Source organism: Colobus angolensis, unplaced genomic scaffold (genome assembly GCF_000951035.1).
Source record: "Colobus angolensis palliatus isolate OR3802 unplaced genomic scaffold, Cang.pa_1.0 Scaffold101, whole genome shotgun sequence".
Classification (NCBI taxonomy): domain Eukaryota; kingdom Metazoa; phylum Chordata; class Mammalia; order Primates; family Cercopithecidae; genus Colobus; species Colobus angolensis.
Window position 1 is genome coordinate 8,348,991 of NW_012111031.1, and position 9,639 is coordinate 8,358,629.

The window sequence follows — 9,639 nt, forward strand, 5'->3', positions numbered from 1 at the left end:
AAAAAAAAAAAAAAATCTCAACTCAGCTATTTACTAGTTGTGTGACTTTGAGCAAGTCACTTCATCTCTCTGAATACCAGTTTACTCATTGTAAAATGAGGATAACAATCCTTCCCTTGAAAGATGGTTATGAAAATTAGAAGATATGAAAAAAGTTCCTAGAAATGGGTTTGCTCAATAAACAGAAGGTGTTATTTGTATTCATCTTTGTATACCCACAGTATCTGGCATAATGGGTAGTAATGTGTGTTGATTAGTTAATTCATTAATGATGAAGAAATTGAATGCCTTTCCTTCAGCATGCTAATAGACTTTTAACAACTTAGGGGAAGGAGCTAAAGTTAGCAGGGCAAAATCTCTTCTGGAAGATGTAAACTAGTTTCCATTTGTTTCCAGCTACTGTTCTGCCTCAGAAGAAGACAAACCTGGTCAAAGGACCAGTGAGACAACAGAGCCAATAAACAAATCTAGGATCTGAAATCAGAGGGAATCCAGTTGGGTTCTAGCCCTGATACTGCATTCTGAAGTCACTTAGAAATAAAATCAGCTCCATCCATCTCAACTTCTGGTTTCGTTTGCATACACTTCATCTAATAATCATTTTTGCTTTCCCTATTATGGGACTAAAAAACCTGAATCTCACCTGAGCAATGTTTGAATTCTCCTTAAGACAGTTGAGCAATACCATCTGAATCATGAATAAAGAAAAGTACGTAAAGGGAAAGGCACAGAATAGGTGTTTATCCAAAGGAAAAAAGTTCAACCACCAAAAGAAATTAAATTATATCTACAGATGTCCAGATAAATTAGGAATCTTCATCATAGGAACAGTAAGTCTCCCTCGCAGAAAAGAAATGCATTAGAATATCGATTCAATTCCCCAAAATCAAGAGAGGAAAGAGTAAAATAAGTTTAGTTGAGTTATACTTGTAATAGAAGTGATGACTGAATCAACAAACTAAAAGAAATTGAACAGTCTGCCTTAAAACAAAAAGGATATACAAGTAATTCAATCTCTACAGGAGAGAAACATGAAAGGATTTTTAAAGGAGAAAGGAATGTATTTGCAAAAAATTTCAGTGGAACTTAATTTTTTAAAAAAACCATAACCCTGAAAGCCATAGAAAAATTAAGAAAACAATTATTTAATTAGAATAGATCATTTGGCAATTGACCATTGAAGCAGTTTAGTTTTACCAAAAGAAAAAAAAAATAACAGAAAATGATCTTGTAAACTTTTGCTATTTTGCTATTAAATATTCAGGAAAAAATACCTTCTAGCTAAAAGCATTTGTGAAATTCAGATGGAGACATACAAAACTGATGTCACGGAAATGCTTAAATTGATAAATGCCAGCGCTTCCAAGCAGGCTGAGGAAATTTTTAAACACAGCCATGAGGAAGGATCCATAAATGGCATGAAAATAGGTTGATCGTTCCCATCTCAAATTGCTCTCTTTAATGGACTGGTTTCCAAATAATCCGTCCCATCATGAGAGGATCTTTACCTTCCAATCCTAAGGAAGAGGGTCAAAAAGTTCTTCCATCCACTTATCTCTTTAGAAATAAGACAAAAAAATTAAAAAGAAAGTATATCAATTCCCAATAGATCTAGTTTCTTATGCCAGTGGTCTGCTCATATAGGTTCATAGACAAGTCATTCTAAAATCTCATGCCATCTCCTCACCTCCCTTTTGTGTAAACAAATTTCCTTTCAGAAGATAAAACACCTGAGAATCTGTTTCTGCATCAGAAGCACACAGGTGGGAACAGCCCCTAAAGCTCTCTAAGGGTATTTGCCCACTGTAAATAAATGTTATTTCTCTGAGTATCTGGACCTAAAGTTAGGAATGATATATATATTTTTCTTGTCATTATTTTCCTGATTCTGTAGAGGTCTATTGAAAGTATTTTCTGCCGGGCACAGTGGCTCACACCTGTAATCCCAGCACTCTGGGAGGCTGAGGCGGGCAAATCACGAGGTCAGCAGATTGAGACCACGGTGAAACCCCGTCTCTACTAAAAAATACAAAAAATTAGCTGGGCGCGGTGGTGGTGCTCGCCTGTAGTCCCAGCTACTTGGGAGACTGAGGCAGGAGAAAGGCATAAACGTGGGAGGCGGAGCTGGCAGTGAGCCGAGATCGCGCCACTGCACTCCAGCCTGGGTGACAGAGCGAGACTCCGTCTCAAAAAAAAAAAATTTCTAACACATTTAATGTCGCAAACTACCTGAAGAACAGGTCCGCTCCAGCCCAGTTCCAGTGCTCAGGCCTCAGGAAAGGGAAGCAAGCTATGCAGCTTTGACTGGGATTGTTTGAGAAAGAAACCCTCAATACTGAGCGTCCATGGAAGCGATCCTTCAAGTGCTGACAAGCTTGGGAGTTGTGAAAGAAGAGGGAGAACTCAGGTAACAAAACACTGTCATTTAGTATTACCCTAAGCATAACTGGAGCGTACTGAAATCAACCCCAAACAACGTGAAACTCACTGCAAAAAATAAACGGAACATAAATATCCTTTAGTATAAAATGATGGCACAGAAATGTTGTGATTCACTAAGCCTCTGAACCCTTTCTAATATTCATAATTATCCTGGTTTTTTGCCCCAGCATTAAATGTGATGATTCAATCTTTTTCTGACAAGACACACAAAATTAAGCCTTAAAGGTTGAGTTTATTTTTGTGCCCTTAATACTTCCCTAAAACTTTTGTTTCAGGAATCAAAAATCTACTATCCAGGCTAGTAATAACTAGACTCCAGTCCTATCTTTGACTTTTCGAGTGACTTGGTACTTTACCCAAGTTAAGTGCATATTTTCTTTCTCTCTCCAGTTTCTCTTTCTTAACATGGAAACAATAATATGGTACCTATAATTTGCCTTACTAGGGTTATGGCAAATATTCTTCAAACTCATGAAAATTCTTCTGAACAAATATGAAGAGCCATTTTATATTGAAACTGTTATGATACACATTAAGAAAATGTTAAAATAAAACATTACAGTAATAGCTTCACAGTGGCTAATAGAGCTGAAAGTCATAATTATACTTACACACTAACCCTCAGGATACCTGATTACTGACCACAGACATTTTACTTCTCAGAAATGAAGGACATAATGGTCTGTTCAATTTATACCTTTGTCATCAAAATCATTTATATTAACAAAAGTTCTATCCACTAAAGAGTTATTGCCTGTGACTCACATATTTTAAAAATATGCAGCCTGACTAAAGCATCCTCCAGCATCTCAGATCTCTCTTAGCCCAAAAGAGGTATGCAAATCTGACTTACTACTTAATATTATTATCAAGTTTAGTTTGATGGGCAATCTAAGTAAATTTAACCAAAATAAAAAGAGTAGAATTATGGAGCAGGGGAAAACATATGTAATTCATTCTACATCTGTTATCCTGGGGTCAATTCACCAAGATACTGGCATTATGTCACCTTACAGATACCAAGAGCCCAGTATCAAGTGAGGTATAAGACTGGATCACCTCTGTGCTCACTTTCAGGGGAAGCTTATGTGGAATGATAGGAAGAGCTTAAGGTTTTAGTTCCTGCTCCCAAATTTGAACTGAAATTTTAATTTCAGTTTGACCTGTTATATAATATTGGACAAATCATTTAATCTTTCTGAGTATCAGTTTCTTCTGTATAAAATGGCAACAACCCAACCTTAGAGAGTTGTAAAGGTTTTTGTTGCATTCATCACATCCAATTTTATTTTGTTTATAGTTCTGTCTCTGAGATTCCTGAAGGCAGGGACTATGTCTTATCCATCCCTAAATTTTAGGTAGTTAACATAGTGCCCAACAAATAAAAAACATTCAATGAATATTTGTGAAATTGTGTTGAATCAACTATTTGCACTAGTGCAGCCCTTTGACAACATACTGAATAATATTTTTATAAAAACAAAAATTACAGTTTTAAATTCAGATGGTATGGTAGATTAGATGATTGTTCTGCAAATATTGACCTTTGTCCCACTCCTTGATGAGAAAACTATATTCCCTAACCCCTGGAATTTAGTCATACCCATATGCCTTGCTTTGGCTAATAGGATGCTAGTGACCATGACCTGAGCAGAGGCTTGAACTGAGCTTGCATAACCGGGCTTGTTTTCTTGAACTGCTGCCTTTTACCATGAGAAGAGCGTGTCTTGTGTAACAAGTAGCCCAAGGAGGATGAGAGATATTTGGTGCCAAGCCCTCCCAAAGCCAGGCTGGGTCAGCCAAACCTCAATTGACTTTTAGATGTGTTAGCCAGAAACACTTATTACTCTACACCGTTTTGGGTGGTTTGCTAGACAACATAATTGTGTTGTGGCTTATTAAAGCAGATAGTGTTTGATTAAAGAATGTACACCATTTGCTATGCTATAAGTTCTCAGAGTGGACTATACTTTCAAGATGAGTCAATTTTTCAATCGAACTCAGTAGATTACCCACTAATATAAAAGTGTTATTTGTATCTTATGATTCCAGTGGTATAGTGGTTAAAATTGATAATCTGAGAGCAATTTCCTCAAGCAAAGTATTTTTTTCTAGGTGAAGTTCACCATGAGAAGTTCAAGTTCATTTGAAGTTTAATCTAGTGGGAAGATTTCCCTTCTCCACTGCCTCTCATGTCACCCATGAATGCCTGGTGCCATTTGGGGAAGAACCAAATTTTTTTTCTCCGTAGGCAGTATGACATAGGGAATTACTCATGGGGCCATGTGTGCAAATTGAGGAAGGAAAGGCAATGAGCAGCCTTCTACTCATGGGAGTGGAAGCAAGTCCTGATAATGTCTTAACACTGCCTTTGAGTTTTTCTCAGGCCCAGTGTCATATATAGCACTTTTATTTGCTGATGGAGCATCTCTAGACACATTTAACTTTATGATCAGCTAGATCCAAACAATCAACTGATATTGGAAAACTTAGGTCATTTGTAGACCTATGGTCAGGTATTCACTCCTATCAGGACCTGGCAGCAAGCCACAAACTGTTTTCAGAAGGAAAACAGTGACTTGATAAAGAGGTCATAGACTTGTTGGCAAAATCCTATGGGCTCACACCGTGATTCTCTTAGTCAAACTTAGTGCAGGGGCAGGCTCCATTTAGATTCCTTATCTGCCACAGACACTTAAGGAACCTATGTTCCACTGGTTTATAAAAGCTGAAATTGCAGAGCCTCTTATAACTAAAATCTAACCAACCATGGATTTCTTTTTGCTCTGGACTCCATTCAAGGCTGGAAATATTTTTGGTCAGTGACTGAATGAGTCAGAGCAGAACAACCAAATGTAGTATATGTTGCCTCAAAAAATCCAAAGACACCTACTAAACATTGTGCCTCTTTCTCAGTGGTAGGGGCACAAAGGTGCAAAATGTTTGCCTCTGAACAGAATAACCCAACATGATGCAGACAATCTGACTCTAGAAACTTTGCTGAGATGGTAGGCACCTAAATGTTCATGGATTTTCTCCTCCAGCTACTGCCACAAATGTGCCTTAAAGGTTTCTAGGGTATCTGTTACTCCCTGCTCTGCAGATCTTAACAGTACGATGTCACAGATGTAGTGTACTAATGTGATGCTCTGTGAGATGTTAGGACATTTAAGGTCCTAGTGGGCCTAATTTTGGCACAGAGCTAAAGAGCTGACATAAGCCTTAGACCAGATTGTTCTTTGGAATAGTGGGAAAATGGGCTAATTTAATGACTGCATGTTAGATGCCAAGAGAGGTGTCAGTTTGTTTCAATAAAAAAGGCCACAGCTGAAACAGCAGCTTAACTGAAGTAACCATTGGTTGAGTTTTAATAATCCACTGTCATTCATGAAAATCCAGTCAAATTTGTATGTTAAATTTGAATATAAAAGGAATCACTTCTCCAAACAAACATAACTTCTAGGTACATAGCTTCTAAGTTTTCAGTGGTGGCAATGATCTCTATGGTGCTTCAAGGATTCAGTATTGCTTTTTGGTTTACTCTTTTGGTAGCATGAGGGAGGAGCTCCAGGAGCTTCTGCTTGGCCCCTGTATTAGCCTTTAAAGTAGTGTTCTTTTGGCATGTATCAGAATCTCTTGAATGAAGAACATAAATTGTTAAACCCCACCCCCAGTTTTTGATCCAGTAAGTCTGGTTGGGGTTTGAGAATCTGCATTTTTAGATGTTGGTGATACTGATGCCAGCATAGATTATGACTACAGACTACAGACTGCAGATTGGGTAAGTAAAAAGAAATTTTCAAATAAATTTACCAGCCTCAAGCATTTAACATAGTACCAGCATCAGTCAGTGTGTTTTACAAAAAAGAAAGTGGAGACAAGGGTGAAGTTAGTAAGTCAATGCAGTGGCAGCTGGTGAAGAGATCTCCTATTATCCACCTCATATAGTTGCTATAAATTTTAAATGAGGGTATGACTGTAATGTGATCAGCACAGTACCTGGTATATGGAAACACTCAATAAATATTATTATTTTAGTTTTTTTAAATTAATTTTAAAATCCACCCAACATAGCCACTAATCACCTATGCATCTTTGTATTAGTTATTTAACCATTTGAGCACTGAGTTTTTTCATCTATAAAATAAAGAAGTTGTAACAGGTGGTCTTTAATGTCTTTAAAAATTACTAGTTTTACATTAAAAGGAATCTGTCATAGCTGTCTTAATTAAGGTTTTATACTCACTGAGGGTGATCTTTCTTTATAGCTCTGATATTCTGAAAATCTTGTTTCTTATTTATCTTGTCTAAATTTTGCATCCTGTGGAATACATATTTTTCTAAAAAGTAGATTGGACTTTAGGCCAGTTTCTACGTATATTTATGCCTGGGAACTCAGAATTGAGGTACTATAAAGAGAAAAACCTAAACAGTAAAGGCTGTCTTTTCTGTTTATAGGGTCATACTTTTCCCATTTGGGTTTCTCTAAGGCTTTACTGGAGAGAACTAAAGCCCTGTTAGCAAAAGTGCCACAGAGACATAAAAGAAGCTGCTGTTGTTTTAATTACATGGGTCTAATTACGGTAATGTGATAGATAATTTAGCATACATTGAGGGCTGGAAATTTCAAGTTGTTTGGGGATTAGAACCTGCAAATCATTTTGATTAAAATACCAACGACTTCACTGAAGGGCCACTGTCTAAAATTCTGCACAATGATATTATTCTTATCATGAAAATTTCATATATGTCATTAACCACAACTTGATGAGAAAGCAAAATAGACCAAAAATGAAATGTGTGCTTGCCAAAATGGTTAATTTATCATTGACTATTAGTTTGCCTTCTTTCAAAATGTCCTATCTTTGAATCTCACTGCCTCTTGCCTGTACAATAACCACCCTCTCTGTATTGTATCACCAATTTTCCCTATTTCCTGCATCTTTGTTTTTGCACGTAAAATACTGTGATTTCTCCCATCTTAAAAACAACAACAACAAATGAAAGCCTCTTTTGATCTCACAGTTCTTCATAGATACTGCCTCTTTTCTTCTCCCTTTTGTAGCAGTGTACCTCAGAGGCACAGTGCATATTCATCTCTCCATTTCTTCTTCTCCTGTTCTGTCCAAGATTCCTATCAGAGTCCCCTCCATTTCAATGAAGCTAGTATTGCCTTTACCTCCATTAACTTCCACATTGCCAATCCAAATGTCAACCTCGGTCGTAGCCAATTGTCCTCCTTTTTGAAATATTTTCTCAATTTGGCTTCCAAAGCACTACTCTATCCTGCTTGCCCTTCTCCCTCTCTGGCTATTCCTCCTCAACCTTCCTTCCTTCCTGAACCCTCCGTATCTTCCCTACCACTAACTGTTGGAGTTCCCCAGGCTGAGTCCTCACACATCTCTTCACTAACCACATTATTCTTCAGATGATCTCACTTACTCTATGGCTTTAAATACCATCTATGTGCAAATGATTTCAAAATGTCTCTATGTCCAGGCCTTTCTTGATTATCCTATCTAAAATAGCACTCCCTCCTGTCATTTTCTATTCCCTTTCCTTACATTTCGTGACAGCACTTACTTTTTAGCAGTGACTTTATATTATATGTCTATTTGTTTATTTGCTTATTGTGTACCTCCCTGACTAGAATGTAAATCTCATGAGAGCAGGGACTTAGTTTTACTCCCTGCTATATCCCAGCACACAGAATAGGGTGATGGTAGTATGGAATATATTAGGTACTCAATAAGTATTTGTTGAGTGAATCATTAATGTTCAAATTTATTATTTCAAATCATTGAGCACTCATTTATGTTATGTAACAGTGCAAGGCAAGCAAATAGCTTTAGCTCTAAGAGTGGGATCACTGCAGGCTGCCTGGGTTATTTACCACACAGCACAATGGTGAGAGGGTGGAGAAGTGGCAGCAATTCTAATTTGTGTCCAAATAAGGGAATGGCAAATCCAGTCTAGTTTAAGGCAGTTGAGGTTGGGATGGGGAAAACAATGGGATAGGTGGGCCTCCGCATAGGGGCACAGATTCATAACTATTAGGTGAAGAATAGAAACAACAGGGCTCCAAATATAAACAAGGTAGTCCAGAGAAACTATCTGCTCTTCTGAAGCAGAAGAAAATTTGCCTAGCCCACAGGAGACCCACAGGAACCCAGAGTCTGGTTCCTTGATTTCAGCATAGGTTCATGGCCACCTGCAGATGCTGGATGATCGATCCCGCATCAAATGTGAGGATAGGGCTGGGGCAGGTTCTCTGGGGAATGCAAAAATAAATATAATCTCTACCTTCAAAGAGCCTGCAGATTTATAAGAGATGCTAAGACACAGCTAATAGAAGTAAGAGCATTACATAACATGCAATGTGCTCAGCAGAGCTGTGAAATCACAGCAAATTATATCTGTAAAGGAGGCTATTTATGGATTGTGTTTAAATATAGAACTAGTCTCTTGGGTGCAAGAAAAAGAACAATTTACTAGTTATGTATTTCTTCATTTGCAAAATGTAAGGTTTAGAAAGAATTCTTTTTTATGTTTCCTTCTAGTGCTAAATTGCTATGATTCTTAATTCACACACATGTAAGCTTATATAGGTAAACTTGTATACACAGATAATAAAATATCATTAATTTGAACTTTGCTTATTTTGAACTTATGACCAACCATCAAAGGTTAGTTGAATTTTCATTTTATCAGTAATATTAGTAGCTTGCTCAAAAAGACTGTAGACAAATTAAAAAGGAATGCTTACCAACTTTAAAGAATAAACTGTTTTCAAAGCATTTAGAACTCTTATTTGCAAACAAATAGCTGAAGTGGATGTCAGCCACTTGGACTGATGTTTTGATGCATTTCACACAGATCCCTGAACTAGGGCCGCCTGGAGAAAAGGGAGTTGACACACCAGGTCCCTGACCCTCATCTCACCTCAGAGCACCAGGAAGCCAGAGCTTGCCTTGACTGAGGACAAAACCAGAGGAAATCATTTGCAGCAGCACTGGGCCTGGCAGATTATGCCCTGAGCCTCCTGCTGTATTTCTTGCTCTGGCAGTACAAGAAACTTTTTTAACAAAGAAGATGCTGTCTTCTTTATTAATAGGTTATTGTATAAAATTCATCCATTGAAAATGTTTCTTGAATGCCTACTACGTTTATCGACTGTGCAGGAGGCACTATTATACA